At 39.5% G+C, this 24,673-nt stretch overlaps 1 long non-coding RNA gene across 1 annotated transcript; it reads right to left on the reverse strand.

Annotated features, from left to right (window-relative positions):
* Positions 1–17,862: 17,862 nt before the first annotated feature.
* On the reverse strand, positions 17,863–23,990 carry LOC122447071. Its single transcript, XR_006271123.1, has 3 exons — positions 23,946–23,990; positions 22,137–22,142; positions 17,863–18,005 (listed from the first exon to the last, which is right to left on the reverse strand). It is a non-coding gene; the product is annotated as an uncharacterized LOC122447071 (long non-coding RNA).
* Positions 23,991–24,673: the final 683 nt, after the last annotated feature.

Consider the following 24,673-nt stretch of genomic DNA (forward strand, 5'->3'; position numbering starts at 1 on the left):
GTTTCTGTTCAGACTCTCTGACGGCGCCCAGCATCTGATTACCTTTTCATTATTTCAATCCACAGAGTCTTTGACAGTTTTTTTTTAAGTGTTTTGATTCTGTGACTTTAATATTTTTCATCTTTCCAAAGAAATTCTTTGAGAAAATGAACATTTGGAAAGCCCTAAATTGATACCCTACCTCATATATGAGTCACTGTTTAGAAATAGCTTTCACTTGATCACTTGATTATGGTTGGGTTTTAAAAACATTATATAATACAGAATTTTGAAACTCAGAATGACAGCTGGTATACAAAATTCACTGCAATCAAAAAATAAATTGTTTTGTTCAAGTGGGGGCAAAAATATGTTGACGATAATGATGCTTTTGCTGAGCAGGTAGGATTGTGGCTGAGAAACTTAATTTTCTAGTCAGAAATGTTGTTTTCCCTCAAGTCACAGCATACAGGTGGCTTGGTAGCTCGCCTCTGTGACAGCAGATAACTCAGGAATGTGAAGACCTGAGTTTCCACAATACTTCCTCATAGTCAGGGCAAGTGGAAACAGGCTATGTCTTCACACTGTTAATTGATGTTTTCTTTCTTCCTTCAATTTTAATGTATTTTTTTTGCTAACATTGTCATTTCCTGTCTTTTGTGAAAGATCCTGTAACAGAATCATTCATCCCATCTGGGGCCTAAAAAAATTTTGCATTTCCTTTTTCAAAAATGCATCTTCTGTACTGATGTGTCTGTCTTTATTCACATAAAACCAAAATCATAGTCCCCTTTTTAAGGATATATATTTGTTTAGTGATATGCTGATTGTATCATATAAAGTAATATTTAATTTGATTTTGTGCCTATGAGTGAATTGCTAATCAGGGCCTACTTATTTTCTACAGAGGACAAAGGAGCCTTGTGGACTACAGTCCATAGCGTTGCACAGAGTTGGATACGACTGAAGCAACTTAGCACTATTTTCCACCGTGACCCTGGAAAGCTACTGTGATACTTTAATGTTTTCTTTGCCTTTATTTATGATGACTGTGCTTTGTGAAAATCTTGTCACCCATGTGAGAGATATGGGTGGCATTTTCTACGAATCTCTAAGTTGTAGAAGGGGCACCTCTCTATTAGACCTTTATAACATCAAAGATGACAAAGGAAACCTTTACTTTACTTCTTTTCTGCTTAATCTCTTGGCATTCTGTGTATATAGAGACTATCACTGGTCAGAAAGCAGTAATAAAACCCAGAAGTAGATAAAAGTACAAACAGTGAAACCAAGGTATTTGTAAAGCTCTATAAATCTGCTAACCACAAGCTGCCGTTTAATCTTTACATACAGTGAAGTCTCAAGGTTAACTGCTCCATAAAGCTTTACATAGGTCCTGGTGTTTGGCATCTCCTCACTTCCTTATTAACTAAAGGACCCTCCCATCATATTTCTTAAAATTCTTTTTATTTTGACTGGATTATCAATGAGAAATTTCTCTACCTTAGATGGAAGGTAATGCCATTGGCTATTGGCATCGATGTGCAATTAGGACATGTTTGATGTAAATGCAAAGAAGATTGAGATTGGCCTCAGTCCATTGTTGATCAATGGTGTAAAGATGGCATTTTTGATTCCATGATGAGGAAAAAAAAAGATCTCCTCCTACCAAAATAGAAAATGAATTCTTCTCCATTTGTGCTAGAGGAGCTAGGTAGAAGAATGAAACTGTGAGGACAGGTTAAGAAAGAAACATTTGATGAAATATACTGGTCAAGTTATGACCTTTGTCTTTGTTACAGAAGGTTGAAGATTTTTTAAAATTTTATTTTATGAAAGTGTAGTTGATTTACAATTTTGAGCTAACTTCTGCTGTACAGAAAAGTGATACATGTATATGTGTATTATATATATACTCTTTTGCATATTCTTTTCTATTATAGCTTATCACAGGATATTGAATATAGTTCCCTCTCCTATACAGTCAGACCTCATTGTTTATCCATTTTCTATATAATAGTTTGTGTCTGCTAATCCCAAACTCCCAGTCCATCCCTCCCCCAAGCCCCACCCCCACAAGTCTGTTCTCTGTATCTGTCAGTCTGTTCCTGTTTTACAGATAAGTTCACTTCTGTCATAGAAAGTTGAAGATATTTAAAACATTGGCACAGGGAAAGAGTATTCACTTTAAGGTCAGATGGGAGTGTTTTTAGGTATCGGTTATTCAGTTTACTGGCAGAGTGATGCCTGCAAGTTCCTTGCCTGAGGAAACACATCTTAAACTGGGGGTAAAAAAACACTGCCTTCCAGGGTGTTTCAGGGTACACACAGGATCATATACACAAAATTACAACACAGAACTTGCCCCAAAGTTAGCCTTTGTTGTCGTTCCCTGTTGCTCAAGTTCACAAAGGAAAGAGATTTCCATTTTACTCCACAGGAAGGAAAGTTCAGGAAGATCAACTCCAGCCATTCTCCTCCCCTCTGTGTTTCCTCCTTAAAGGAGTAGGAGTAACTTGTCTGTTTGGTGAACTTGAGTAAAAGAGGCAGAACATAGTGTCTCAGCCCGTCACCCTCTCCCAGGACACACTCCCCTTAGAATGCCCAGGTTCTCAACCTGACTTACAGCACAGATCCCTTTATTATCATGGCCTTCTGCAGAGTTTGGGGCTTTCTCCCAGTGATCTCCAGGAAGGGCAAAAGCGATATTTCACTTTGTGAATGTGGTCTTTAAATGTTGGAACAAAGGAGATCATAGCAACTTAAGTAAGAAAGAGTACCTGCCTTAAGTATACACAGATTGTATATGCTAAAGTACATGCTAAATCACTTCAGTCTCTTTGCAACCCTATGGGCTGGACCATAGCTCACAAGGCTCCTCTGTCCATGGGATTCTCCAGGCAAGAATACTGGAGTGGGTTGCCATGCCCTCTTCCAGGGGATCTTCTTGACACAGTGATCGAACCCATTTCTCTTATGTCTCCTGCTTTGGCAGGAAGGTTCTTTACCACTAGCGCCACCTGAGAAGCCTGTACACAGATTACTAGCTACTTTATTTGAGGTTCAGCTAAAAATATTCCTTCTAGCCCTCCTCCTCAGTAAATATATTCCCTACATATGCACTTGGTGTTTGACGTTACCTGTCAGACTTCATTTATTTGCCTAAAGTGAATCACTCACTAAATAAGCCTGAAGAGCAGAAGTGGTGACCTTAACAACAGTCACCTTAGTATGAACGAGTCTAGATGTATTTAGAAGAGCAGGTTTAGGTTAGGAGGGAGAATGCAGTTAGTACAAACACTCCCCTCATGTGACTGTGTGATTTTTTCTTGGTTGTGGTTGCTTGTAGTGGCTGGGAGTTACAGAAGTGGCAAGGGGTAAAGAGAGAGGTGTACAGAGGTTCATGAAAGAGAGACAAGAGCCCTGGGAAATAATCTTTTCCTGGTTTATTGTTTTGCTCAGGGAGATTCTACCTAAGAAGTAAAGGATGTGTCACTCATCTGTGTAGCCCTGTTGAGTAGGAGGATTTGTCAAAATATACTTTCATGCAGTGGAATCCATACAATGTAATACCCAGGTGGATTACTCCACCTAGTAAATAGATGGAAAAACTGTTTTACAGTTTTCTACAAAATACTTCACTGAAAATATGTCTCTTATTTGAAAGTTCTGGGCACATCAAATCTGATTTGATAGTTTTCACTACTCAGTCTGCTATTTGATTGCAAATGGCTATCAAATACCATTTTTTAAAAAAGAGCAAATGGGAAGAAGACTAGAAATGCAAAAGCATGAGTTGGGAGAATTGTACTTTTTTCCTGTTTATTTCTGTTCTGTTTTCTCAGAGAATTAAATGTCCTTCAGGGAGTGGTTGAGAAATGGTCAAAGTAGCAAAAGGATTATTTTAAAAATTTACTGATATCTTGCAATATTTACATTAGAAATGTTGTACCACCTTACACTGATCAGAATGGCCATCATCAAAAATTCTACAGTCAATCAATGCTGGACAGGGTCTGGAGAAAAGGGAACCCTCCTACACTGTTGGTTGGAATACAAATTTGTACAGCCAGTATGGAGGTCAGTATGGAGGTTCCTTAAGAAACTAAACATAGAGCTACTATATGGCTCAGTAATCCCACTGCTAGACGTGTATCCAGAGAAAACTGTAATTTGAAAGAATGCATGCACCCCTATGTTCATTGCTACTGGCCAGGACATGGAAGCAACCTAAATGTCCATTGACAGAGGAATGGGTAAAGAAGATGTGGTACATGTATCCACTGAAATAATACTCAGTCATAAAAAGGAACAAAACAGTGCCATTTGCAGAGACGTGTATAGACCTAGAGACTGTCACAGAGTGAAGTTAAGTCCGAAAAACATACATTGTACAATATTGTTTATATGTGGAATCTAGAAAAATGATAAAAATAAACTTATTTACAAAACAGAAACAGAGTCACATATGTAGAGAACAAACTTATGGTTACCAAGGGGAGGCAGGGTAGAATGGATTGGGACACTGGGATTGACATATATACACTACTGGGGCTCAAATGGTAAAAAAGCTGCCTGCAATGTGGGACACCCAGGTTCAACCCCTGGATTGGAAATATCCCCTGGAGAAGAAAATGGCAACCCACACCAGAATTCTTGACTGGAGAATCCCATAGGAGCCTGGCAGGCTACAGTCCATGGGGTTGCAAAGAGTCAGACACGACTAAGCAACAAACACTAAGCGCTATGTATAACAAAGGGAACTCTTCTCAGTGCTCTGTGGTGACCTAAAGAGGAAGGAAATCGAAGAAAGAGTGGATACATGAATACCTATGACTGATTCACTTTGCTGTACTGCAAGAAATTAATACAATGTTGTAAGGCAACTATGTGCTCAGTCACTCAGTTGTGTCCTACTCTTTGTGACCCCATGGACAGTAACCCACCAGGCTCCTCTGTCTGTGGAATTTTTCAGGCGAGAATACTGGTTGTGGGTTGCTATTTCCTTCTCCAGAGGATCTTGCTGACCCAGGGATCAAACCTGTGTCTCCTGCATTGGCAGGTGGAGTCTTTACCACTGTGTTACCTGGGAAGGCCAAAACAAGTATACTCCAATAAAAAGTAATTGTAAAAAGAAATGGTGCATCACAAAACAGATTTCAGATTATATATATATTCTTATATTTAAGAGTAAAGTCGTATGAATTTATGGATAAATTCTTTCAGCATCATTTTAACTTCCTAAATCATTCAGTGTCTATCATTTGGGAAACATGGTTTTATTATCTGTCATTTCACAGAATGTTTAGTGTGATAATCTAAATAAGCTGAAATTCAGTGGAGCAAATTTTCATGCTGTAGAGCTGTAGAAAAATTTTTCAAGTATGTCAACACACCTTTATTCACTTTACAAAATCTAATACCCCTAAAGATCTCTTCTCTGTATTGAAAAAAAAAAAAAGTATTGAGTTGTACAATGAAGAAAGAAAATAAACATACACATACGTACCCACAACATTTTTTTCTGAAGAAACAAAATGGAAAGAATCGTATTAGAGAGGAAAGCTCAAGATTTGACTAGGCTGAATAACTCAGCCTTGGGGAGCAGCCCTGTGGCTTACTAGCCATGAGTATCTTAGGCAGATACATCAGGCCTGCTGGTCTTCAGAATCTTCATCTGTAAAATGGGTATAACACACAGTCACAAATTCTTAGGATGCTAGATCATGTAAAGAAAATACAATATCTGAAGTGAAGAGCTCTGCTGATTTTTTGCCTGACAGTACTTATTCTCTTTTACCCACTACATCCACATGAAAGTATGTCTTTGTGGCTCTGATGGAAACAGAGGGCACCATTTGAGGTTTTGTTTTTGTCCATGCTGTTGCTTGCCTTCATTGAAATGTCTGACTTTTTATTTGCAATATGAGAAGCCATGCCTTGTTTTGGGACAATGGATTTTTAAGAAAATATTGAAATAAGTTGATATGTACACACTCGGCAAAACTCGCTATCCGTCTCTTGTTTTAGATTGGTTCCTGATTTTTACCAGTGACCTTTTATTCAGCATTAGAGTGAATAAGCCCTGGACTTTCCCAGATTAAAGATACACATAAACCTGGAAGCAGCTCCCACAAAATATCACTGTGTAAACATGATAAAATGCAGAAGTAGATCATTTACATTCAATGAGTAACAAGGTATTTGCAGGAATTAGCTGCCCTTGACCAGCCCAATTCTGTCCATAGAGCTTATGCTTTCACTTTATTGATGCCTATACATAAACATTTCTTGTCTCAGTGTGCTCTGGTTCAACATTCAGCACACAAAGGGCTATATTTTACAACTGTGGGCTCTGTAGCTCACCTTCCAGGGACATTGTGATCCCATCCTCCTACATGGGCTGGTGTCTGCTGTGAAGGTCTGCATCTCTGGGACTTTGAGTTAGAATCATAATCTGTTGCCTGTGGGCCAGTCACCCACAAGTAAGTCTTCCCATCCTTCTGTTCCTTCAGGCCATGTTTGGGAAGTTTTCATCTCTTCATAATGCAGCTATTGTTTTGGAGAAAGAAGTGAAACTAATATCTATGAGAGCAAAGGTTTGTGAGGATGGCAGGGTAGATGTGGAAACAGTTTCTGTTTTTGCTCCTGGATAATCAGTGCTGCTGCTGCTAAGTCACTTCAGTCGTGTCTGACTCTGTGCGACCCCATAGATGGCAGCCCACCAGGCTCCCCCATCCCTGGGATTCTCCAGACAAGAATACTGGAGTGGGTTGCCATTTCCTTCTCCAATGCATGAAAGTGAAGTCGCCCAGTCGTGTCCAACGCTTAGCAACCCCATGGACTGCAGCCTACCAGGCTCCTCTGTCCATGGGATCTTCCAGGCAAGAGTACTGGAATGGGGTGCCATTGCCTTCTCCATGGATAATCAGTAGTTCAATATAAAATGCAAAGATTCGAAGGAGACCAAGCTTATATTTGAAAAATAGTTTTGTCAGCCAAGATGGCACCAAACTCTACCCACAGGTCTATATGGAATTTAGAAATGCCCCCTTTGCTCTTAGCTTGCACTCGTTGAGAACTTATTATGTACCAGGTATCGAGCTACGTGTCTGAAAGGTGTTATCTCATTTAAGCCTTCCGTATTCCTGTGAGGCAAACATTACCCATCTTAGAGGTAAGGACTGTAAAACAAAGAAGTTGAGAAGCTGCCAGAGACACATCATGAGTAAGTGGCCAAGCTGGAATTTTCTGCCCCCAACCCAGCTCTTAATCACACTATTGCTATGTATAATCATCATAATAATCCAGTCTTTGTCAGAATCCACATCCCAGCCCTAGTGAAAAAATCTTAAGCAATGTCTAATCCTTATTCAGCAGTAAATGGATGATGTTAACCAAGTCTTCCTAATTTTATTTTCCCCTAATTTTTCTACATCTAGAGCATTTTCTAGTTTTATTTGAGAACTTGTAAATGGAAAGAGTTCCCTTAAGAAGTAATTATAAAACTTCTATAAATATTTTTTGAGGAGCTATGACCATCATCAAGGGAAGTAGTACAGAAGACACAATTCCTGCCTTAATGCATATTATTTAACAAATGATTATTGAGCACCCATTTTTGTGTGAGGTCGCATTAGACCCAGGAGTAAAACAGTGTCTGTAGCTGACACTGCACTCAACAATTGTTGTTAATTCCATGAAGAAGATTAGGTCAGAAGAAAAAGTGGACTACAGTTTGCGAATTGCTCTGGCTATCACTTGAGTATATCGTCTGGGCACTTAATCCAAATCTGGCTATCAGGGAGAACTTCTGGCAAGAGGTAATACCTGAATGTGTGCATGCTAAGCCACTTCATTTGTGTCTGACTCTTTGCAACCCAATGGGCTGTAGCTCACCAGTCTCCTCTATCCATGGGATTCTCCAGGCAAAAATATTGGAGTGGGTTGCTCTGTCCTTCTTCAGGGGATCCTCCCAACCCAGGGGACTGAACCTGGGTCTCTTATGTCTGCTGCATTGGCAGGCAGGTTCTTTACCACTAGTGCCACCTGGGACGCCCCTTAGAAAACACTTGTGTAGACCAATAGTCCCAAAGAGTGGTCTAGAGACAGATAGTATCTACATCGCCTAAAAATACAAATCCTATGCATAGTATTGAGGGGAGGTGACTGAGTCATTAAAACATGTATTTCTGGGAATACCACCCCTACAGTTTCTGATTCAGTAGGTCTAGGGGCCTGAGCATTGGTATTCCTAATAGTTTCCTGGGCTTCCTTGGTGGCTCATGGTAAAGAATCCATGCGGGAGACCTGGATTTGATCCCTGGGTTGGGAAGATCCTCTGGAGGAGGGCATGGCAACCCACTCCAGTATTCTTGCCTGGAGAATCCCCAGGGACAGAGGAGCCGGGTGGGATACAGTCCATAGGGTTGCAAAGAGTTGGACACAACTGAGTGACTAAACACAGCACAGCACTGTAGTTTCCCAGGGGATACCAATCCTGATGCTGCCAGTCTGGGAGCCATACTTTGAGAATCACTGGTCAAAGGCAGTGCTTCTCAAACTCTAATGTGCACATAGTCACTTAGCAAAAGTATTAAATTGCGAATTCTGGTTCAGTAGGTCTAGGGTAGGGCCTGAAGTTCCCTATTTCAAGCCAGTTCTCTGGTTGTACCAGTACTGCTGGTCATCAGATGATGTATTGAGTGTAAGAAAACAGATAAGATGAGGTGAAGCTGGAAAGACAATTAAAGACTAGATCATGAAGAGCCTTATAATGTTTAAAGTGATTTCAACACAGTTTTAAAAGATTAAGTCATGGCATGTTCACAGTTGGTTGGTTTCTTCCATTATTTTCCATTCTTCCAGGACATCATCTTCATTTTGTTAAGATAGCAACCAAGAGGAATCAAGGCTATAGTCTTTTATTGTTTATCTCAATATGGGAAAAGAGGGAATGCTCCTATTGGTAGAATAAAACTTCCTCACTTCAGTCTTACTTTGGCTCAATCTAGTCATCATACCCACAGCTCCATCAGTAAATATTATCAGTGGAATGTCCAGCATCAGTTGTCTCAGTCCTTGGTTCCAAAATCAATCATTGGCTAGGGGTGTAGGATCATCATGATTGGCTAGACTAAGTGAGTTCTGCCTCTCAAGCAAGTGTCAATTCCTAAAATTATTTTGCTGCATAGAAGGATAGGATTGAGAATGGAGGGAATCAATACATACTATGAATGTCTTAATCTTTTTTTTTCTGAGGACTTTCAGGAATCATTGAAAATTTTTAAATAGACAGGCTGTAGCATCAGATATGCCATTGAACAAGAACACTAGATTTTGGGGGTGAATAACTTGTGGTAGTCTAAGAAAGTCCATGCAGAAGATGTTGCATTCATCAAAAGTTAATGGTGGCTTCATCTTAGGTCATGGTATGGGAAATGGAAAGGTCTAGGAAACTGGGTAAGCAATTTGATATAGATTAGGGAAGGAGAGGACTCAGAAGCCACTTATATGTTTCTGGTTTTGACAAGGAACATATAAAGAGGAGGTTTTGGCTTGGAATGGTGGAAGAGGGAGGGGGTTGGAGCAATGAGCAAGATGGGTGGAAAGTGATAGGTTTAGTTAAGGCCTATCATTTGAAGTGGCAAGGAAACTTCCAGATAAAATTGTCCAAAAGTAGTTTGAACTACTTATATAAGTTTGGATCTCAATGGAAAGGGAAGAGCTAAAGATGTAGAATCAAGAATATCTATTTTACAGATAGTGGTGTAGCATATGAAAAGAGGCAAAGATAGAGTCATGGGGAAATAGATGAATCCTGGCACTTGAGGGGAGGATGGAAAAAAGAATGTTTATAAATGAGACCGAGAAAGATCAAGTTGATTATCAGACAGACCATGGAAGAATGTGGTGCTGCAGACACTCCTGTTCATGGTAGACACTAAAGTTCATAGTAGAACAATGTTCCAGAAATACAGGAAAGTGTCAAGGGAATTAAGCTGCCACAGCCTAATTAAATAATATATATTGGAATGGATAGACTTGGAGCAGAGAGAGGAACAAATGATTTGAGGTGGTGGAGTTAGTGGGTATAGAGAGTCCTTCCATGACAATCATCTGTCAAGGGCTGTTAACTAAAAGGGAATTTGGAATTTTTTTCATTGTTACTGTGAAGGAGAAATCGAACTTATGGCAGTCATTAAACTTATTGTGAGTGCCAAAGAATTGATGCTTTTGAATTGTGGTGCTGGAGAAGACTCTTGAAAGTCCCTTGGACAGCAAGGAGATCAAACCAGTCAATCCTGAAGGAAATCAACCCTGAATATTCATAGGAAGGACTGATGCTGAAGCTGAAGTGCCAATACTTTGGCCACCTGATGTGAAAAGCTAACTCATTAGACTAGATCCTGATGCTGGGAAAGATTGAGGGCAAGAGGAGAAAGGGACAACATAGGATGAGATAGTTGGGTAGCATTACCGACTTAACAGACACAAGTGAGCAAACTCTGGGAGATAGTGAAGGACAGGGAACCTTGGCGTGCTGAAATTCATGGGGTCGCAAAGAGGTGGACATGACTTAGTGACTGATCAGCAACAACACTTATTGCAGGTGTGTTTAGGAGTAGGCTCACACCAACTCTTGAGAGAAGTTTATTATTGTTATTATTATTAGAGAAATGCAAATCAAAACCTCATTGTGGTTTTGATTTGCATTTCTCTAGCAATGAGTGATGTTGAGCATCTTTTTTTGTGTTTATTAGATATCTGTATGGTGTCTTCTTTGGAGAAATGTCTGTTTCGTTCTTTGGCCCACTTTTTGATTAGGTTGTTCGTTTTTCTGGTATTGAGCTACATGAGCTGCTTGTATATTTTGGAGATTAATTCTGTGTCAGTTGTTTTATTTGGTTTGCTATTATTTTCTCCCATTCTGAAGGCTGCCTTTTCACCTTGATTTTTGTTTCCTTTGTTGTGCAAAAGCTTTTAAGTTTAATTAGGTCCCATTTGTTTATTTTTGTTTTTATTTCCATTATTCCAGGAGATGGGTCATAGAGGATCTTACTGTGATTTTTGTCAGAGAGTGTTCTATGTTTTCCTCTAAGAATTTTATAGTTTCTGGTCTTACATTTAGATCTTTAATCTATTTTGAGTTTATTTTCATTTATGGTGTGAGAGGTGTTCTAGTTTCATTCTTTTACACGTGGTTGACCAGTTTTCCCAGCACCACTTGTTAAACAGATTGTCTTTTCTCCCACTCCAGTATTCTTGCCTTTAGAATTCCATGGACAGAGGAGTCTGGCGGGCTGCAGTCCATGTGATCATAAAGAGTCAGAGATGACTGAGTGACTAACATACAGCTACAGAATGCAACCGTCTTTAGTAAAATTTTTGAAGCTAGAAGGGAATTTTCATGTTTTTGAACTGCTCAGCATCTAAACTCCCCTTGCTGTTTTTGGAGTTCCTGATTTCAAAAGTCCTGGTGAGGAATGGAGTTTATCTTCCACTTCCAAAACTGAGAAGATCCATGCCCCTGGCAGCTAGGATTAGAACACATGCACTCCTTTCTGGACTTTAATTCTGAAGAAAGTGGTAATGGACTTTAAAAAAGCCTAAGAATAGTCAACTCCAGTTATATAAAAGAAGAACAACTTAACAACCGTAAAGCTGGAAATTGAATTAGGCAGTATCAACACAAGAAACCACAAATTTAAAAAAAACTGGCAATGCACTTGGAGGAGATAGTTTGCATACATAGGAAAAAGATGATCACATGGAGCATATAAATCAATAAGAAAAAGGCAATCACCAACAGAAAAATAGACAAGAGATATGAACAGGTAATTTACAGAAAAAAAGAACCAGAATGGAAAAATTTGCAAAAAGATGATCAAGCTTGCTCGTAATTAAAAATTAAATCAAAAGGAAAATAATTTGAAATACAATTCATACTTGGATTGGGAAAAATGAAAAAGTCTGAAAATATCACATGGTAGCAAACAAGCAGAAAAAAAAATCTTACAATACTAATAGGCTAGAAAATAGGTAGAGTTGCATTGGGGAATAATTGTGTACCCAGATTTTCTACTTCTCTTTCTAGAGCTGTAGTTCTCAACTAAAAGCAGCTCATTAGGATTACCTGCAAGGCTTTTAAGAAATAGCCTTGGAGATTTTATCTTAATAAGTCTGGTATATGACCCCAGAGGACCATTGCCCCAGAGAAGTGGCTACAGCTGTGTGCAAGGAGACAGGGAAATGTACATAAGAGCAAAAATTTGGTAACAAATGGCTATCAACAAGGGAATGTCTAAATAGTGACATACGTGTTTGTAAATGTAATAAATGCGTATATATGTTTACAGAGGCACACACATCAGAAAAAAAAGAGATCTGAAACATGTTTACTTGTTAATGGGAAAGTGGAAGTGTAACAGAGAACAAAACTGACTCCATACTGATTCTATTCCTTTAGCTCTGATCCTTGTGCTCTGTTGCCTGTGCTTGGTCGTGCTGGCTCTGCTTCTTTTGTGTAAGAATGTTGCCTCTAGCCTGAAATATACAGGATAGCCCATTCTTGAGGCTCTGATCCTAAAAAGTATAACAGTTTCCCACTCATATAGAGATAAAAAGTTGCAGAACAGAGAATAACATTTGTTCTGTTGGAGGTTTACAGGAATATGATAACCAGGCCTTTGTGGACTGCTGCAAGAAGAAAGGATTCCTGCACCAAGAAGTTTACAACAACCAGCAACACCTTCTCCCCTTTTAGTATTAAAAAAGCCTAAATTCTACCTTGGGTAAGGTGGTTCTTTGGGACACTAGCCTATCTTCTTCTTGGTCTGTTGGCTTTCTAAATAAAGTCACTAATGCTTGCCCAAACAACTTGTATCTTGATTTATTGGCCTGTCATATGGCAAGCAGTATGGGCTTGCACTCCGTAATTTAAAGAGCCAGGAGAGACAGAGGTGTATAAGAGAAGGATTGACTGGTTCAGCCAGGTAGGTTCTTGATGAGGAAGGATCCAAGAATTTCTTTGAAGGGTGGAGCCAAAACACAGGTGGATGACTTGGTCTTCAGAAGGCTTAGTTCAGCAACAGGAGAGAGTCTCTTCTACTTGACAAACTAAAGGAGTCAAGAAGGAGTATCTGTGCTCATCCAACCTTTCCTCTCCCAACAACCATTTATGAAATGCCTGCAGCTAAGTATGCAGTGACGCTTTGGAAAGTAAACTTGAAGGAATTTTGTCCAGGATAGTCTATCTCCTCAATGAAGTGATGTAAATCATCTGCAGAGTGGTGGAAAGTTAGGCAGCAAGGCAGTTAGTTACTGTATTTCTAAAACTCAAAAGTGCTTTAAATACTTTTTATTGTTTTTCAGTTTACTTGTTTAATACAATAGAAGTGTTTTCATTTTTAGAGTTAACCTTCTGTTTCTAATTTTTTTCAAGTCCAGAGCCAAGTTGTTTTTTTTTTTTTTTAACTTGAGCATTTAAAATTGGCATTTTGTAAACTGTCACCAGGACAATCATTTACAGAGGAATCCATTTCTGCATGTGGCTCATGACATCAGAGACAGATCTTTGAATGATGCTATTCAACTAGACTTCATAATTCCTAATACAAGGACTTCACAATTATTTGTGGATGAAAATAAATTTATTTTTGGAACACTAGTGATATTTTCAGTTTTATTGGCATCTAAGTATTGAACCAAATCAATTGACTGTAAGTCAGAGACAGGCTTAAGTTGAGGAACTATACTTCCTGATTAGAAATTGAGGCCACACATCTTTTCCCAAGGGCATACACAAAGGTTTGAGCTCTCTGAAAAGGCGAGCCAGCAGCATATGGATAGAATGTATTAAACAAAAGAACCAACAATGTGACTGCAATTTTTGAAGGCTTCCAAAAAGAGCAATTGAACTAATTTTGGCATTAACTATTTTACAAGAAAAGAAACTATGAGAAAATGGAGATCTAAAAATGTTCTTTCACTGGAGACCTATTATCAATTTCACACACAGCTATTGAAGTTGCTCTTACAATCTACACCTGCAGCATTGTGTGAGATAATTATTTTATTCTTTGCTCATTAAAACAAACAGACCTCCCAGAAAGTAATGTGCATTCTTATTTTTTTAATGGATTTATGGACTCAAAGTATTGAATACCAAATTTTCTGTGGGTTACTAAAAAGGCACAGAGGGATTCTAGAACAGACTGGTTGTCAGAGTCCAGCCGCCTTGTATCCAAGGAAATGGACTTAATCTAATCCAGGTGACTGGCTATTCAACACAATCTTTTCTTAATTAATGGTACCTTGACCTCTTCTTGTGGAGTCTCTTTCATGATCTACACTTCTTGCAACTAACTAGTCTTATATTCCCACATGACTTCCCATGGTTTAACTGTCATAGAAAATCTATTTTTTAAAAAATTCCTTCAATTTGAAGTATATCCAAGTAGCTGAGAAGAGGCAACTGTTCTTTGCACAAGTTTTGTGAAGGTAATTTTTTCCCCACAATGAAAATTGTGAAAGACAGTTCTTGAATCCTCAAGAATCTCAGCAGCAACATTAGTAACAACAGATATTTAAATAGGGAAATGTTTTCCATTTCAAGTGTGGAAGGCAGATTCTAAGATAACCCCCAAGATTCCTGACTCTAAGTATGTACATATTATTCCAGTTATTCAGCCAAAAGTTAATCTAGGTACTGCTGTGAAGGAATTTTGTAGATATAATTATAGTCCCTAATCAGCTGACTTTAAATTGGGGAGATTATCCTGGGCCTGACTTCACCAGGTGAGCCCTTAAAAGAAGTCACAGAGATTCTCCTATTGGTCTTGAAGAAACAAACTGGCATGATATGGAGAAGGCTATGTGAGAGGGAACGTGTGTGTGTGGGGGCGGGGGGGGTGTGGTGGGGGGGTGCTCTGAATGCCTCAGTCTCAGACCCACAAGAAAATAATTCTGCCAGCAACCAGTGAGCTTGAAAGAGGACCCTAAGCCTCAGATAAGACCAGAGCCCCAGCTGATAACCTTGACTTCAGTCCCGGGAGACCCTGAGCAATGACCCAGCTAAGCCGTTCCCTGACTCTTGACTTTCCAATACTGTGAGGTAAAAATTGTGTCTTGTTTTAGGCACTGTTTATAGGGTTTCCATAGAAAAGTAATACACTAAGGGAGTGCCAATAGAACTTCTCAACTTGAAGGTAGAATATTAACTTTTCACTGGTCTTCTAGTTTCCAGAGCATTGGGGTCCAGCCTCTGTATGAAATACAAGTTTTTAGAGAGTCAGTTGACAACTTTCAATTGTCATCTGCATAGTCCTGTCAAATGTCCAAGTGAGAGAAATGGTAGAGAAGATAATCTAAAACAGAATTCTCAGACTTTTTTGATCTTCAAGCACTTGATGAATGAAGCTTGCCTTAATGATACTCTTCCAAGACTGTATCCAGTTCAGTTCTCATGCCTAGTCTGTAACTACATCCCTTTCTCTTCATGGTTAAAAAAGCAAGTGATTGAAAGAAATATCATAATAGTGATACTCTTGAATCCACTCTGATTTATTTTAAAAAGCAATTTACTTTCAATATTTAGAATTTTAGGTACTAACACACTTGTGACAGGCCTCGCATCTGATGTTTCTTCATCAAAGACGAAAGTGTCTTCCTTTTCTCCCCCTCCCTCTTCCCCTCCCCTCCTCCTTCTTCAGATTCAGTGAAGACTGATTGAGAATGTATTGTGTAAAAGACTGTAGTAACTACTATGAAAGTGGCTTCCTATGTTCGCTATACCTAGATATTCCTATTGATTGAATCCAGAAGATCTATGATTACCAAGTTCTTTTCCACCTATCAACCCATGACCACACCTTTAACTTTCTAGTTGTTTTTTTTTTTTTATCAAACTCAGATTGGAGCAACATCAGACTGTAAGCTCCTTAAGGCTTCTCTTATTTGTCAGTGGAACACACATAGTATTTGATAAACACAATTTTGAATAAATGAGCAACTGAGTAGCTACGGGAAGATGCTCTTTCCCCAGGAAGATATGTCTGAAGATTCCTTTTTTTGTTTTTTTTTACATAGTTCATATTAAGATTTAAATAAATATATACATTTATGTAGGGAACTTCCCTCGTAGCTCAATCAGTAAAGAATCTGCCTGCAATGCAGGAGACCGGGGTTCAATTCCTGGGTCAGGAAGATCCCTTGGAGAAGTAAATGGCATCCCATTCCAGTGACTGGAGAATTCTACAGAGGAGCCTGGCAGGCTACAGTCCATGGGGTCGTAAAAGTCGGACATGACTTAGTGACTAAACCAAAACCATACATTTATGTGCACTATATACTCTTTTGTCTATGTCATTCATACAAGAAAGCGAAACAAGTATAGTCACAAAACTACAGTAGAGGACTGTTTTCTGAAACCCAAAGAAGGCATGCTGCTAAGTCGCTTCAGTCGTGTCCGACTCTGTGCGACCCCATAGACGGCAGCCCACCAGGTTCCGCTCTCCCTGGGATTCTCTAGGCAAGAACACCGGAGTGGGTTGCCATTTCCTTCTCCAATGCATGAAAGTGAAAAGTGAAAATGAAGTCGCTCAGTCGTGTCCGACTCTTCACGACCCCGTGGACTGCAGCCTACCAGACTCCTCCATCCATGGGATTTTCCAGGCAAGAGTACTGGAGTGGGTTGCCATTGCCTTCTCCAAAGAAGGGATAAGAGTGTTTAAAACTGAGGGTACAAAGAATATCAGGGAGTGAGGTTGCAACGCCATTACAAGTTTGAATTGTATACAGGTATTGATATTATGTGATTGAACTGGGTCAAGTTAATGTTTGCCCTTTGGAATGTTTTGTTAGCTATTTAATAATATTTTCCTTAAAAAAGTACAACATTCCAGGAGAGCAACATTAAACATAATACTATTTGATCACATCCAAAGCAACAGTTTTCTCATTCTACTCACTATTGTGTTTCATTTCTCTCTTATGAAATCAAAGGAAAAAGGTGAGGAAAGAAGTTTGAGGGCATGAATCAAACTCATTTTACTGCAGAATTCTGAGCAAATATTCTTCTCAATGACAATTATGATCCTTGGTGAAGCTCTTTTTTTTTTCTTTAAACCATTTTATTGAGATATGATTGACATATGAAAAGATGAACATATTTAATGTATACAGCTTGATGAATCTGGAGAGAAGTATATGCTCATGATCTTGCGGTGCTCAATTGAAATGCCAAACATTAGTTATGCTTGGAAAGAACTAAAAGAGCAGCTGGGTGGAGATACTGATTCCAAAGTGAAGGGAATGGTCTTTCTCAAAGGAAAGCAGGGTGTTTGCTTTGATATCCCTACTTCATCAGTAACAGAAGTACAGGAAAAGTGGCATGATTCACGGTGCTGGCAGCTTTCTGTGGCCACAACCAGAGCTAGAAGGTCCAAGGGAAGGATGTCGCAACTTCCAAGGACAGTGGGAAGGCAATCGAGGCTTCAGGGGACAGCGCGAGGGCAACCGAGGTGTCGGGGGACCGCAGGAAAGAAGTAGAAGCTTCAGAGGACTGCGATCAGGAGGTGGCAACAAAAGTAACAGATTCCAAAACAAAGGTCAGAAGCAGAGTTTTAATAAAGCATTTGGACAGTAATTTGAAGTAGAGGATTTATTTGGCAAAAACAGAACTATGTTCATCAACATGGAACTGAACATTATCTTTCATACAAGGCTAAAATCACATTGCCTTTCTTTCCTGACCACTTGCCCAGTCCCCATCTCTTTGAGAGAAAAAAGCTTCATCTAAATTATTTCATCTGATTGATGACTGTCATTTATAACTTTATTGCTACTTCTGTCTTGGGTATTCCTTTGGAAAAGGTATATGGATTCATTACATTTTCTAATGTATTGTCTACAGATTATAAGATAAAGTCAAGCATGTACCTGCTGATACTTTTTAAGCTGACCTGTCTTTATACTTAGAAATGTCTCTTAATAGTAGGCTTCCCTAGTGGCTCAGATGGTAAAGACTCTCCTGCAATGCAGGATCCCTGGGTCAGGAAGATCCTTGGAGAAGGAAATGGCAACCCACATCAGTAATCTTGCCTGGAGAATTCCATGGACAGAGGAGCCTAGCAGGCTACAGTCCATGGGGTTGCAAAGAATCAGACAAGACTAAGTAACTATCACTCACATATGCTCATGAAAATATCACCACAGTTAATGCCATATACATATCCATTGCCTCCAAAAGTATCTTCCCATCCTATTTATTTGTTTATGTAATAACACTTAAGATCTACCCTCATAGCAAAAATTTTAGGTATATAATACAATACTGTTAACTACAGTCACTGTGCTGTAGAATAATTTCTAGGACTTATTAATATTGCATAACTGAAATGTTTTATCCTTTTCTCATTTCTCTCTCCCTCTAGTCCCTAGCAATAATCATTCTACTCTTTGCTTTTATGTTTGACTATTTTAGATTTCTCAAATGAGTGGGATCATGTAGTGTTTGTTCTGTGTCTGGCTAACTTTACTTATCATAATGTCCTTCATGTTCATTCACGTTGACACAAGTGACAAAATTTCTTTCTTTTTAAAGGCTGAATAACATTCCATTGTATGTATATATCCATTCTTCTGTAGATGGACCTTTAGGCTGCCTCCATGCCTTGGTTATTGGGATTAATGCTGCAATGAACATGGAAATGCAGATATCTTTTTGAGATACTGATTTCAATTCACTTGGATATGTACCCAGATGTGGGATTGCTAGATGCTATGATAGTTCTGTTTTTAACTTTTTGAGGAATTTTCTTACTGTATTCCATAGTGGTTGAACCAACTTATGTCCCACCAATAGTGTACAGTGTTCCCTTTTCTTCACATCTTCACCCACCCTGTTTATCTTTTTTGAAAAAAACAAAATGCTATCCTAGCATACATTGCAGTGATATCTTATTGTTGGATTTGATTTTAATTTTTCTGATAATTAGTGATGTCCAACACATTTTCATATACCTGTTGGCCACTTGTATGTCTTCTTTTGAGGAGTGTCTATTTAGGCCCTTGGCCTATTTTTTAATTGGGTTATTTGAGGGGTTTTTTTGTTTGTTTGTTTTTTGCTATTTAGTAGGAGTTTCTTATATTTTTGGGTATTAACCTGTTACCAGATATATGGTTTGCAAATATTTTCTCCCATTCTTGGAGCTGTCTCTTCAGTTTTTTTATTTTCTTTGCTCTCCAGAAGTATTTTGGTTTAATATAATCCCATTTGTCTATTTTTGCTTTTGCTGTCTGTGCTTCTGGTGTCATATCCAAGAAGTACTGCCAACACCAATGTTAAGAAAAGATTTTTCCTATGTTTTCTTCTAGGAGTTTTACAGTTAATTCTTACATTTAAGCCTTTAATCCATTTCAAGTTAATTATTGTATATGCTGTAAGATCAAGGTCCAATTTCATTCTTTTGCATGTGAGCATCTAGCTTTTCCAGGAGCGATTACTGAAGAGATTATTCTTTCCTCATTGTATTCTTGGCATCTTTGTCAAAGATAAGTTAACCATAAATAACTGGGTTCATTCTCAGGCTCTCTATTCTTTTCCTTTGGTTTATATGTTTGTTTTTGTCCTAGCACCATACTGTCTTGATTCCTGTAATTTTGTAACATATTTTGAAATCAGGAGGTGTGAGGTTTCCAACTTTGTTCTTCTTGCTCAAAATTTCCTTGCTATTCAGCACTTTTTTGGCAGTTTGTATGAATTTTGGATTTGTTTTTCTATTTTTGTAAAAAAAAGTGCAGTTAAACATTTGATAACAATTGCATGCAATCTGTAAAATACTTTGGATAGTGGACATTTTAACTATATTAATTTTTCCAGCATGGGATATTTTTCCAATTTTGTGTCATTTTAAATTTCTTTCATCAATGTTTTGTAGTTTTCATCTATAATATTCACCTATATAGTTTTCTCCTTCTGAAAGACACAGATTTTCTCACCTTCTTGGTAAAGTTTATTCTTAAGTATTTTTTAGAGATTTTAGAACAGGATAGAAAACTAGTCATAACCTCTTCATAGTTTTCTTGTAAAGCCAGAGTTGAAAATGAAAGGAGTAAGGATATCAGAGTATTCTCAGAGCTCAGTCTGCAACCAGATTGTTTAAGTGTGTATTATCTTGACAGGTCCTAGACTACAACAGGACACTAAGAGCCTAGGAAAAGTCATCTGGAGGAGACTCAGGAGAGGAGAATGCTTACTCCATGCATCTGCCTAGCATTTAAGGTCCACTGTGCTGTGCTTAGTCGCTCAGTCATGTCTGACTCTTTGTGACCCCAAAGACTGGGCCCTGCCAGGTTCCTCTGTCCATGGGGATTCTCCAGGCAAGAATACTGGAGTGGGTTGCCATGCCCTCCCCCGGGGGATCTTCCCAACCTAGGGATGGAACCCAGGTCTCCTGCATTGCTGGTGGCTTCTTTACCATCTAAGTCATCAGGGAAGCCCAAGAATACTGGAGTGAGTAGCCTATTCCTTCTTCAGGGGATCTTCCCAACCCAGGAATTGAACTGGGGTCTCCTGCATTGCAGGCAGATTCTTTACCAGCTGAGCTACCAGAGAAGCCCTTAAGGTCCACTACAGAGCTGGAATGAAAACAGATGGGTTAGGGAACATGAAACTTGCCTGCAAGGAACATGATTTTCATGGATATGAAATATTGCTGACTAAAATACAGCCCATAACTCATCCACCATTTTCCCCACTGACAGATAAATCATTGATCAAGTGGCAATATTTGAAGCTGGGAGAAATCTAAAGAAAGTCATCTTTTAGGCAAGGATCATGGGTCCACAGGCCTCAACTAACTCTATGAATGCCACTGGACCTAAGTTCTGATTTGAGTGGGTTTCTAAAGAGACCTGGAGGCTCCTCTACCTACAGGAGGAGTTTGGTAGAGACTAGGGAAGGGGCACGCTGATTGAGAGGAGCACTACGAGACTGAGTGAACATAGTATTGTTATGGTGGGAGAGGAGAGACCATGGACTAAAACAGGGGCTAACAAGGAGAGTGGCCTTGGGAGGAAAGGAATGGTGGGTGAGGGAGAAGACAAGATTAGAACAGAGTAGACTCAATAAGCGGAAGTGTGGCCTTGTGGAATGGTTGCGGTGGGTTAGAGGGAGCATGATTACAATGGAGCACAAAGAGTAAGGCCCAAGGGTCTGGGTATGGCCACAGCTGAATTCAGAGGACAAGGAGGTAGGGAGCATCCTGGAAGGAACAAGAACACCTTTGTCTGGGAGGTTGTAGTAGGATCAAGGTAGAGTACAGAAGATTGACTTGGAAAGGAGAAGCATGATACATAGGGGAGAAGGAATTTGGACATAGCCATGAATAAACATCCGGGGCATGACTGGCAGTGACCAGAAGAGTGGATTTAAGAGCAGGAGGGAGCATGGTCCAGAGGGAATGTAGGGGTAGGCATAGCCATAGTTGAGGGGATATGGCTCCTACCGTATAGACCAAATGAAACATTACAGTTCACTTATCTGTATCTAGGACAATTCCTTGTCTCTTCTCAAAACCTCCCTTCTTCTATTATTCTTTGTTCTTATCCACAATTCTTTGTTCTCTCCCACAAATCTCTGTTCTCTCCCCAAATTCTCTCTATCTGTAAAGCCTCTATTTTTTCCCATAATTTCATGTCTCAACTACAACTGTGTGTGGTCCTAGCAGGAGTGGGGCAGGAGGGGGAGGGTCACGAAGGAGCAAAGGTGGTGAGGTTTTGGTGGAGGGGCTTGACTCAGACAGACTTGAGAGGGTTGCCGGAAGTGTCTGTGTGGTGGACCCTGTGGGAACGGCTGGTAGACGAGCAGCTGTGAATTCTCTCTCCCCACATATCTTCCTTTCAGTAATTCCCTCTCTCCCAATTTTCTGTTCTCATCCACATTTCTTTCTCCCACAATGCTTTGTGTGTACCTACACTCCTCTGTGTTCCCCCACAATCTTCTATGCTCTGCCACAGCCCTCCCTGTTCTCCCACATTTCTCTTTTCTCTCCCAGGATTCTCCATTCTCCTCAGAATGCTCTGTTCTCTTCCGCAGTGCTCCATTCTCTCCCCAAATTATCTGAATGCCCCAGGAGTCTCTGTTTTTCTCCCACAATTCTCTGTGGTGCCTCAGTAGAGGGAATGGCTTCTGCTGCTGCACTAGTGGCCTTGAATGGGAAGTGTGACCTTGGGGACCCTAAGGGAATGGTATTAGTGGGAGAAGTAGGTTTGCAGCATTTGAAGGCATGATGGTCATGAAGGAGCTAAGGTGGTGTGATGTGTTCTGGAGAAGCAGGTCAAAGTGACCAAAGCTGAAAGATTCTAATTCAGTAATCCTTTCTTCTTCCCTTCCCTCCTTCCTTCAAAAGTGTATCCTTCTTGTATTTGCTCTTGAAAGGCGACATAGTTGAATCAATAAGGTCACTTTCTTATTTAATGTAATTCAGCCCAGAGTTTACAGAGGAATTGGAGGTTATTCTTCAAATCAGCTATGCAAAATAGCTTCTGTATTTTGGGGAATACTGTTGTTGAAGGCAATTATTCTTTTTCTCAACAAATATTTACTGAATGAATCTATGTGCCAGACACTGGACTGAGTGAGAGGGACAACCTGATAAATAAGAAAATATGACACGGTATATAAAAGTGATATTAGTCACTCAGTAGTGTCCGACTCTTTGAGAACCCATAGTCTATAGCTTGCCAAGCCCCTCTGTCCATGGAATTCTCCAGGCAGGAATACTGGAGTGGATTGCCATTTCCTTTTCCAGGGGATTTTCCCAACCTGGGCATCAAACCTGGGTCTCCTACTTTGCAGGCAAATTCTTTACCGACTGAGCCAATAGTGTGAGTTTTAATAAACGCACAAATTCAGTCTAGGAATCACAGAAATGTTTGCACTATCTTGAAGAAGCAGTATTAACTGGAAAGACTTGAGTGGGAAGGGAGCAGTGAGAAGTAATAAAAGGAATTAGGAATGCCCAGCATGAATAAATTGATTGGTGACTGCTTCAGGTTTGGTAAGTGAATTGAGAAAGTAGCATTTACATATACACATTATCGTGTGTAAAATAGACAACTGGTGCCGCTGCTATATAACACAAGGAACCCAGCCTGGCACTCTGAGATGACCTAGGAGGGGTGGAAAGGAGGAAGGAGGCTCAAGAGAGAGGGGATATTGTTGTTCAGTCACTAAGTGGTGTCTGACTCTGCGACTCCATGAACTGCAGGTTTCCTGTCCTTCACTGTCTTCTGGAGCTTGCTCAGACTCATGTGCATTGTCGGTGATGTCATCCAACCATCTTATCCTCTATTGCCCCCTTCTCCTCTTGCCCTCAATCTTTCCCAGCATCAGGGTCTTTTTCAGTGAGTCAGCTCTTTGCATCAGGTGGCCAAAAGGTTGGAGCTGCAGCATTATTTCTTCCAATGAATATTCAGGGTTGATTTCCTTTAGGATAGACTGGTTTGATCTCCTTGCAGTCCAAGGGACTCTCAAGAGTCTCATGTATATAATTAGAACTGGTTCATGTTGATGTACAGCAGAGACCACCACAACATTGTAAAGCAATTATCCTCCAATTAAGAAAAGAAAGAAAATGGAAGAAGCCTAGTGGTGATGGTGGTAAATGAGACTCCATATGTGGATAGAGGACTGTGATCTTTAAGATAATGAAGAGCCACTCAGAAGCTTTATTTAGGATCCTGGCACAATCATACCTGAGTTTTAGAAAAGTCGGTCCTACAAAACTGTAGAAGACAGGTAGGAGCGGATAAGACTAGATTGAGAGAAACTGGTTACAAACTGAACCCAACAGTATATGTAGGAAATGATGAGATCTTGAACTAAGCTGGTAGTTAATATTATGAAGAAGAGAGATACTTAAGAGATGTAGAGTATCTTCCACAGACAATAAAGAATCTACCTGCAATGCAAGAGATCTGGGTTTGATCCCTGGGTCAGAAAGATCTCTTGGACAGGGAATGGCCTATCCAATCCAGTATTCTTGCCTGAAGAATTCCATGTACAGAGGAGCCTAGTGGGATACAGTCCATGGGGTCACAAAGAGCATCACAACTCAGTGAATAACACGTTCACTTTCACTTTCCCTATATAAAAGCGTTAGAAAAAGTCTTGTGTCTTGAGTTGGAAAGGGCATGTATTTTAGACTCAGTCCTCAATTTAAATCTTAGCTCTCTACATATTAGCTGAGTAGAGAAATATCTCAAATAAGTTCCTTATGCATAAAATAAGAATAGCAACATCTAACTCACAAAGCCATAAACATTAGGAAACTTATAATAAAGTCTTATCATATAATGGGAAATTTGTGGTTGACCTTTCTTTGTGTTACTCACATATTTTAACTTTTTGTTTAGATTACAGGAAGTTTAGAGTTCAGTGTAACAATAAGCAACAGAAATCCTGTTAGACTTTATGATTGACATATATGCTTTTACTATCTCCTAATATTTCTATCATATTAATGTTATTGAATAGTTAGTCCTTTTCTGTAAATGATCATGTTTCTTTTGGGGAAAAGGTGAATAAGAAATAAGTAGATGGATGGACTGATAAGTGGATGAATGAGTGGACAGATCTGTGAATGTCAATCAGTATAACCTTGAGTTTGACTAACCAACACCAAATTAA

The sequence above is a fragment of the Cervus canadensis genome, chromosome 9 (assembly GCF_019320065.1).
Source record: "Cervus canadensis isolate Bull #8, Minnesota chromosome 9, ASM1932006v1, whole genome shotgun sequence".
Lineage (NCBI taxonomy): Eukaryota > Metazoa > Chordata > Mammalia > Artiodactyla > Cervidae > Cervus > Cervus canadensis.